The sequence below is a fragment of the Hirundo rustica genome, chromosome Z (assembly GCF_015227805.2).
Source record: "Hirundo rustica isolate bHirRus1 chromosome Z, bHirRus1.pri.v3, whole genome shotgun sequence".
Taxonomy (NCBI): Eukaryota; Metazoa; Chordata; class Aves; order Passeriformes; family Hirundinidae; genus Hirundo; species Hirundo rustica.
The window spans coordinates 16,032,517-16,041,992 of NC_053488.1; positions in this window are offsets into that span (position 1 = coordinate 16,032,517).

Consider the following 9,476-nt stretch of genomic DNA (forward strand, 5'->3'; position numbering starts at 1 on the left):
TTTTGCAGTTGCATTGTTGTGCCTTCCTTAGTCGGGTATGCCAGAAGATTTTGGAAGGCAGGTGGTGTTAGGGCCACATACACCCTCACAGGCAGGACTCATACCCACAGGATTCCCTTCATTCCATGCCCCTTGACTCTGTTACACAGCTCTTCTTCTACGCAGTTCTATAACAGTGTGTTGCTTTATAATTCGATTGAGCTGTGCCCAAAATGGGTATCATAAAGTGGCATCAAAAGCTGAAAAGTCAAAAGTGAAATACTGCCCAGCAAGATTCACTCCATGGTGCCCAGCTGGGCCTCTCCAGCTTCAGGTCCCCACAGCTGAGGAAGGAAAGGCCCAGACAGTACCATGCAGCTCCAACAGAGCTCCTGGGCTATTTGGCTGAGGCACCTTAGGAAAACTCAGCAAGTGCATGGCACTGGCTGCAAACAGCCCCCTGCCATCCTGTCTGAGCTGACGACGTGAAACTTGGGTTTCTTTTCTATATTAGAGTCTTCAGGGGACCCCTAGTCATCCAGGTTTCATGTCCTCTCACCAGATGAAAACGTACTCAACCAAATAAACCAGTATAATAATTTGTCAGAACAGACAGCATGATTGACCCTTTGACTGCTTCTACATTGAAGCTGATGAGAGAAGAACAGCCTCATGCAGTAGCTCTAATGAGCTTGCCCATGTTAATTCATGAAAACTGACTTGTTATGAACTTCATCCCTTCTCCATGGTGCTTATTGCTTAATGGCCTTGTTAACATAATGGTACTATTGTTCTTGTCAGTAGGTCTGCTCAGACAGTTATTTGCAACCTAGGAGTTGCCTGCCACACCCATTCTTGGTTTTTGGTACTGTTGGGGGTTAAGTTTTCCTGTGGAATTTTTCCCCCCATAAGTTGCTAGGAGACTAAATACTGATGCTTAAAAGGGTTCTTGCTCCGTACAAAAGAAGTGGATCACTTAGTTTAGTGGGAGGGAAAAGGCTCGGGGAGCTGAGGGTGGTGGTTTGGGGAGCTGAGGGTGGTGGTTTTGCTGCTCTCGGTTTTCCGGCGAGGATGGACGAGCGACAGCTAGCTGCGTGGAGTCCGCGGTTGGCGGAGGAGTCCGGTCCTGGGAATTCTGTCGTCTGCTGGAGTGCCCGGGAGTTCAGAGCTCTTCGCCTGCCCTGCTGGAGCTGGGTCAGCCCGGGTCCAGCCATCACAGCTTCTTCAGCACTGCTCACTTTGCCTGCCGGGACACCCCCCTGCCTGCCGGGACACCCCTCTGCCTGCCGGGACACCCCACCGTTTACAGTCATCAGCCCCCGAGTTTCCACCATTTCAGTTTGGTGCTCTTAGGATCCCAAGGGATCAGACTGCCCGGGACTCGTGAGACAAAGCCCCTCGAGGTTCTTGGTTCTGTTTATTATTATTATAATTGCTGTTGTTGTTTGTCTGTCCTGTTATATTTACTAGTAAAGGACTGTTATATTCCTTTCCTCATAGCTCTGACTGAAATTTTTTTTTTAAAATCTTCAAAATCATAATAACATGGAGAGAAGGGATTGGAATTCCCCATTGCTAGAGAGGCCCCGCCTCTCCTTAGCAGATACCTGTCTTTTCAAACCAAGACAGGTACACAACAGTACATAAGCAATGTTGATGCTGCCTGCATTTAAAGACACATGAAAGTTTATTTTAAACTAGTGGAGATCTAATTTTTATTAGATAGTGTCTCCGATAGTTTACAGTCCAAATAGAAATATTGCTAAAGCTTTCAGTGTAGCAGAGTACAAAGCAAGAACTAAAATTTTCCCTTGCAGCACCTTCTACCTATCCAGTGATGGTGGCTTGCTTGTTTTTGATTAATGTATGGTTTGCTCTGACCATTTACTTTTTCTCCCCATGGCATTTTCCACTGTATTTCTTTTTTCCTATGGCTTCCCCCTTCTAGTTTTATGGTGAGGTTAGGCTGAAGGTTTTAAATGAATAGTTCATGCTTGGTCGTAATAGCTTTTCAAATATAAAATTATACTGACTAAGCTGTAACTCTTATGTTCTCCTTTTCCTTTCTCAGAGATGGGTGTGTTGTTTTCCAGCACTGCCTCTTAAGATTTCCAAGAGCTGTGTTACAAAACACTGCAATTTAGTTTTAGTAAGTCTACAAACTACCTGGTTTAGAGTGCATTTTATTTACATAAGATAGAATATATTAACCAAACATCTAAAGAATCTTTATCAATATCTCTACTTCAACCTGTATTAGCCATTTATATGCCTAAAATTTATTTATGTTTTTCTCCTTTTCCAGAATCACCTCAATGACACTAGAGATCCTGTGTTAATTAAATCAACATGGTAATTCTCCAGGACATAACCTTCTGCTGAGTTTGAGAAAATTACTGAAGTGTAGATGTTCTCTTCTATCTCCAGCCTCTCCCAGCAGCATTGAACAGGGCTGAGAACATCTGTCCAGGCTGAGCATCGTGAGCCTCTCCCAGCTGGAGCTGTGAAGTGGCAAACAGACAAAAATGAGTACTGAACTAATAGTAGAAAATTATTAATCCTATATTTTCCTTCTTTAAGAAACACCTCTTTGTCTGAGGAAATGTAGAAAGTAATAAACTGGAGATGTGAAACCAAGAATTCAGAAGGCCTGCTTATGTGCAGCTTTGAGTAGATAACTATTGTCCAAAAGCAGGTGATTCAGATAATAAATGAAGGCCAAAAGGGACCATTAGATCATCTAGTGCGAGGCCAGCCACCTGGCAGCCTCTGACCTACATCCTGCCTGCTGGACAGTCCTGACTGGCTCCCAAAAGAGTTTTGAAAGCTGCTTAGTGCACTCATAGCACACCTGGATCTCCCACATCAATAACAAATTATTCACCAGCCAGGTACAGAATACAAGTAGCTGCAATGTGGCCTTTACTGGTGTCTTCTTTCAGAAAAACTCTTACGAAATCAACTGCTCGTTCCTGTAGTGTTATCAATCATTTACAAGAAATCTCCTCTGCATCAGATGAGTCAGTACATCTCCCTTGCACGGTGACTTGTTCTGTGCATGAGAAGGCTTTACTGTCATGCCTAGAGCAAGCCAGATGTGGGCTGTTGTGCAAGAGGAAAGCATTTCTGTGGAGCCCCTTTGATAGGTATGCCAAGGGCAATAATATCAGTGTCTGTTTTAAAAGTTTTAAAGGAAAATAAACATGAATTGTGCTTCTGAGAGAGAGATGTTCTGTTAATCCTTCTTATTTCTTTACTATTTCCAGAGTGAAGGGAAGATGTAAGGAGTTAATGGAAGTCAAGATGATGGTGTACGAAATGCAAGTTGTAATGTGTAGAATTTTGGATTGATGTAAAAAATATTTAAACCCTACTCCTGTGATACAAATGTGTCAGCCTGTTCCTTGGTTATCTTTCTATTTTTAGAGGAAATGTCCAGCTAGGACAGGATGTGCATTTATATCTATTCAGTATTATCTGCTGATGTATGAGCTCCATGCCAAGTCTTATCTACTGTTTACAAGTTTCATATTTTTGTGACTCCAGAAAGATCAGCTGACTAGTGAAATCAGGGAGATCAGTGTCTGTTGAGCACTGCAAGCGATGGTAGATGAATTCTAGTTCTTACCTAAATATTGTCATTTAAATAATTTTAAATATCTAGAGGAAGAAGCAAGTCTAGTAACTTACTGTCTCTCAGTTTCATAAACCATAGTGATTTGGATTCTGCAGGATTACAAGAAGCCTGCCTAAAGAAATTAGTTAAGTACTTAGCTATTTTTTTTTCTTTTAATCCCATAATATAGAATCATACATATAAATAAAAAATGTGTTGTGTTGAAAGATCATTTCCCAGTATAAATTCAGCAGGCCTTGTCTAGGTCAATACTTGTCTGGAAAACATCTTAAAGAAAACCTCTGTAAAACAGTTATCTGTGTTTATTGTTAAAATACAAATATGCATTTTTTGTATGGGGATGCATTGTGCATCATGAGTAGAAATAACATACACAGACATTGTTATTACAGATTTCATATATCTAGTTAGTACCTCTTCAGATGTGACCCTAATGTTTCACAACCAAATCTTTAACCTAATTTGCGAAAGCATTTTTGTTTTATGGGGTTTTTTTTTTAATAAACACCAGTGGACACAGCACATTAAAATATGGTGGGTTTTCTGACTCTTTTTCTCAGTCCATGAAAATCTACAGAGTCTGGAAGGGGTTAAAGCTAAATTGTAAGAAAATGTTTTGACCTAGGCCACAACTGTTCTTCCATGCATTATACAAGCAGAAACATTAACAGATAATTAAATTATTCCTCTCTCAGGTCAGGTAATCATCCTACAAAATGTACACCTATGAATCATACTGTTGTTGTGTGAAATTATGTATGGCTGATAGGTGCATAAAATCTTCACAAAAAACTTTACTCTAAAACCTGGAGACAGTCAGGGAGTCATTCCACATGCAATTAAGATAAGATTAAGAGCAATAAAAAGTTGGAAAGCTGGGCAACCCAGAATTCTTCCTGTTGTCTAGGGGAATATTTTTTTCCCTTCAATAACTTTTTTTTTTTTTCTTTCTGGCACTGCCTTCCATCAATCCAGTGTATCTTCTATCTACACAAGACAACGTGTGCTCTGTGTCACATTGACCGGCGCTGTGCTGATTAAAATGTGAGTACTCACTTTGCAGACTCGCAGCTGGAGCAGCTACCAAAGCAAAGTTCTACTGGAAGACCACCCAGCTTCTGTCTGTTGTATCACTTCAGTTCTTAAGACCAGCCTCACACATGATCCACACCATAAGCCTCAAACAGCGCCAGAGCTGCTGACTGCATAATGATTTGCCTGCATTGGCTTCAGGACAACTGAAATTCCTCACTGTCCTTTAGTTTTGTATTTTGTAACTTATGTAGGCAAACATTTGTGGTAAAGAATTAAAAAAAGTTAACAAAAACATTTACAAGTAACAAGCCTTTGAAAAAAGGGGAATACAATTAAAGAGCATTTACTATTAATTATTACTCAGTGTAGTCATGGGATCTCTTCTGCATTTGGTTTTCTGGTCTGTCTCTCCTCCTGAATGCCTGTTAGCTGAAGAGAATTTTCAGCAACTTTACTGCCGTGATTCTTAAAATCATTACAATTTTTTTTCACTTCACAGTCATATTTTGTTTCCTTTTTTGAGTTTTTACAGGAAATTTGGCATGGATTATGATGCAGGATCATCAGAAACTAATTTTTTTTTTTCTTCTTTTCCTTTTTTTTCTGACAAGAAGAAGTCAGAAAATTTCAGCTTGCAGTTTAACGGGCTGGATAAAATGCTGATGGTTAAAGAAGGATGCGGGATGCAGACTCTGGGCTCTGTGGGGGTTACTGCACTTCCTTAAATACAATCCTTAAGACTGTTATGTTCCTGATTTGTAAATAATAATTAGTAAATAATATAAGGCATACATTAATAATATTATGAACGTTCTCCTGCCAAGAGGCAGACATTAAAAAACTAAACTAGAAGTCAGGTAGAGATGAGAACTTTGGCCACAGTTAAATGCCAACCTGGGACTCATCTCTCCTGTAGTTCTTCATGAAGTCCTTACAAATGAGCATCTGTGCAAACCCCCACTGACTGGAGAGCTGTTGAGGCATTATGACTGTTTCTTGGTGGGACCAGGACTTACCTTTCAAGTTCCACAGGTTTAGCCAATGCATTTGAAATGGGATGAGGAGACACAAAAGTGGGTGTTGCTGCCTTTAATCAGACAATGTGTCGAGTGTGAATTCTCAAATGAGCCAAGAAGTCCATACAAACACATGGGAACTTAAGGAATCATGGTAATTTTGTAAAAACAACAATAATGGCTGCTTGAATTTTGCAGGGCAGATTTTCCGATGTGTTTGTTATTTGTAATGATACGTAGTAGTGTGACAGCATATGCAGATAACTTCCAAACGTGCCCTCAGACAAAATGTCATCAAACCTTCTCTCACTCCTCTCACTTCGCTTTCTTTCAAACACTTGGTACTTCCTCTGCATTGCATTCTGCATCCCTTTTTCTGGAATGCAGTTGCAGTTCTACTACTCTAATTCTGCTTTTTCCGAGGGCTTGGAGTCCAAAGCTGTAAGGAGAACGGGAAGACTGCCAATGTCAAGGTATGGCTAATACATTTGTCAGATAATATGTCTCTGGTCTTTGCCAGCCCATTATCAACCTTATGCAAAAGTAATATTTTGTATTCAAAATTTTTCCTTGCCTACATTGTTACTTTCAACAACTGCATCTGTTGAAAGTAAAATACAGGACTGTAATATCAGAAGATTGGGAACTTCTATTTCACACATTTTATCCAAAATACACAAAAATAACTTTTTGTTAGTTAACACTTGTAATTTTCAGCAAAAATGTGACCTTTTCATGAGATAGGATAAACTTAGAAACCTTCTGGAAGTGCTAAATGCTTTAATGCTAGAGCATATAATAGAATCACAGAATCATAGAAGGGTTTTGATTGGAAGGGACCATAAAGATCATCTAGTGTACTTTCATTAAGTCAGGCTACCATCTAATTTAAACCTTCCCTTATTCAGTTTAAAACCATTGCCCCTTGCCCTGTCACTACCTGCCCATGTAAAGAGTCCCTCTGTCTCTTTTTTCTCAGCCCTTTTGTTACTGAAAGACCTCAGTGAAGTATCCCTGAAGCTTTCTCTTCTTCACCCCAGCTCTTTAAGCCTGTCTTTGATGCTGAGATGTTTCAGCCTTCTCAGGATCTTTCTGGCCACCTCTGACCCTGCTATTTGAAAAGAAGTATCATCAACAATCAACGGTCAATATGTATTTGAAGCCATCAGTGTTTTAGTTTGTCAGACTCCATTCCATGTAAGACAAGCTCTATCTTGCACACAGATATCTGAATCTTCCCATAAACATTCCTAACATCTCTTGCAGACCATAATGCTCACAGCCACTTCTGTATTATCAGGAAGAGAGCAATACAGAGCTGCAAAAAGAAATTTAATCAAAACCACATAATCTGTTTTTTAATCACAGTGCAACAATTTTTGAAAGAGAATTTTTTAATATACAAGCATCTCTTACTCATTAGCTGGGGCTAGTTTTCACTTCAGTTTTAATGTATTTCACAACAGATAGGCAAAGGACAGACTTGAACTTCCTGTCAGGTTCACAGTATACGACCACTGAATCCCGTGTACTGGGCAGTCTTAACTTCCATTCTGTGGCTAGGGTTCAGTGCAGTGAACTGTGCCCGTGTGACCTGTTGTAAATCATTAACAACTTCCTTGCGCAGGTATTTCTGGTAAGAAACGTTTAAATTTAGTCACCTAGAATGAACTACTGTGAATTTAGCTGATGAATCATTTTCCTCTGCATCTCCTAAGGAGTTTTATTGTGTATAAAGAGTTTAGTAGGAATTTTGTGTGTTGCTGATGGTACTTCTGTTGTTTTAATTACTGTTACACTCTCTTGGAGGCATGATCTGTTAAAGAGAAATGTCTGAATGCAGTATAGTAGAGGTTTGTTTAACTTTGTATTTATTGGTCCAGATCCATAACCCTTTTATATGTTTACTCAGTGAATTGTATTGGAGAGCTTAAAGCTGCCTGCTGAATTCCTGGTGCAACTGCATCATTCTTGTAGAAGGAAGATCATTGTGTGGGACATGAGATCTGTACAGATACCCTGCTTTGGGCACTGCATGACTGTATCTGCTTCTTGGTTTACTATGCCAAGCACCAGGAGCCTCAGCATAGTCACACCAAACTGAAGGAATTTTCAGTTTTCCTCTGTGGATCACAGGACTGCCAAATATTACTAAATACACCAGTAAAAACACAAAAATGTGGACGATTTCCTACAGCTATGATCTTCTGAAGCAACTCTTGGGTATCATCAGCAAATTTTTTCTTCCTTCAAATGATAAGAGGACCACTGGTTTTAAGACACTGCAGTGACTTGGAGAATTGGTGAACTAATAGAATATTGCTGGATAAATGCAGAAAGTAAACAGAGCCTGTAAGGAACTCAGAATAGATGCAGGTACTTAGCAACTAGGGTCGGTTTGCATTTGTAATCTGTGCAATGATTGTAACTGAGACACATCTGATAAAATATTTCCTTTCTTAATTTCCTTTCCATTGCAGTGTGCTACAGATAGGTTCAAATAGAGATAGGTACTTCATTATTGTAGTGGAATTTCCAAGCAGAAAACCCAAATATTTTGCTACTAGATCAGGGCTCCTTTAACTCTCATTTTGTTTATAAGCGTACAATTACATGTATCAGCAGCTATCCCTTTGTTCAGTGAAACAATCTTTAGGCCTACATCAGAGGACATCAGCTTTAGTTCCTTCCTTTGAATTCTGAGAAGTAAGCATTTAGTTACCTTATGCTGTGATTTACTTTACTTCAGTGTGTCTTTTTGCCCTTCACTTAAGTGACGCTTTTTTTTAACAGCACTTATTCAAGTCTAAGGCCTCATAAATGAATGGAAATTTCTTTATATAAACATTAAGTAACTCTAACAGCCTGCTGCTGTTGCAGTATTTTCCACCGTAAAGCATGAGTAACTACCCTGAGTTGACACAATTGTCAGAGAGAATTAAGATTTGCAAGTGGACTTTGAATTCTGTGCTTATGACATCCTTCAGTCACAAGAGCAAAACAGGCACTGAAGTCCTAAGGCCTCACAACAGGGTTCATGCTGAATCTGTGTTCTGCCCCATCCTCACATTATTTGCATGTTACAAATCTCCTCAGCAGGCGTTAACAAGATGTAGTTTCTGACAGCCACAATTCCTTGTCCTTTGGGATTGTGGCATTGTGTTAGGGTTTTTAATATATTTTGTTTGGTTTTTTCCCCCAAGAAATATGTACATGACCAATATAGACAACAGAAACAACAAATTATATTTCTGTGCTCTGATGCTTTGAAAAGTTTGGAACACGTCAGTAAAGAGCAAAGCTTATGTTCAATAAGAAAGGAAGGGGGCTGTTATTTCCACCAGAATTATTATCCCCCCCCCCAAAGAAGAAAGAAAGTGAATAGAAACAGGATGATAATTAAAAAAATTATTGTTTGAAACTGAAGGCTTGTCCAAATTAGAGTTCATAACTTGCCTCCTGCCGTGAGATTGGACCAACTCAGAAAATACTTGCAGTGGAAAGCAAAATTTAATATTTAAGATGATTGTTTCTTTACAAGCTATAAACAAAGGGCTACAGAAGCCTATGAACAGAAAGGGGACTAATGTAAGAAATGGAGTGGTCGGACTCCTAGACTCTTAATTTGACAATTATTAAGAGCTTTATCTATGTTCATAAAAAAATCCTGTGGAAGTGATTTTTTTTTTCCACTGAGAAACAGTAATGCTTCAGACTGGAGTTTAGGCATATTTAGTTTATACATTTCTAACCAAATTAATTAGATCGATCTTAATCCACAACCAAGATTAAAGTATTTCTTACCACTT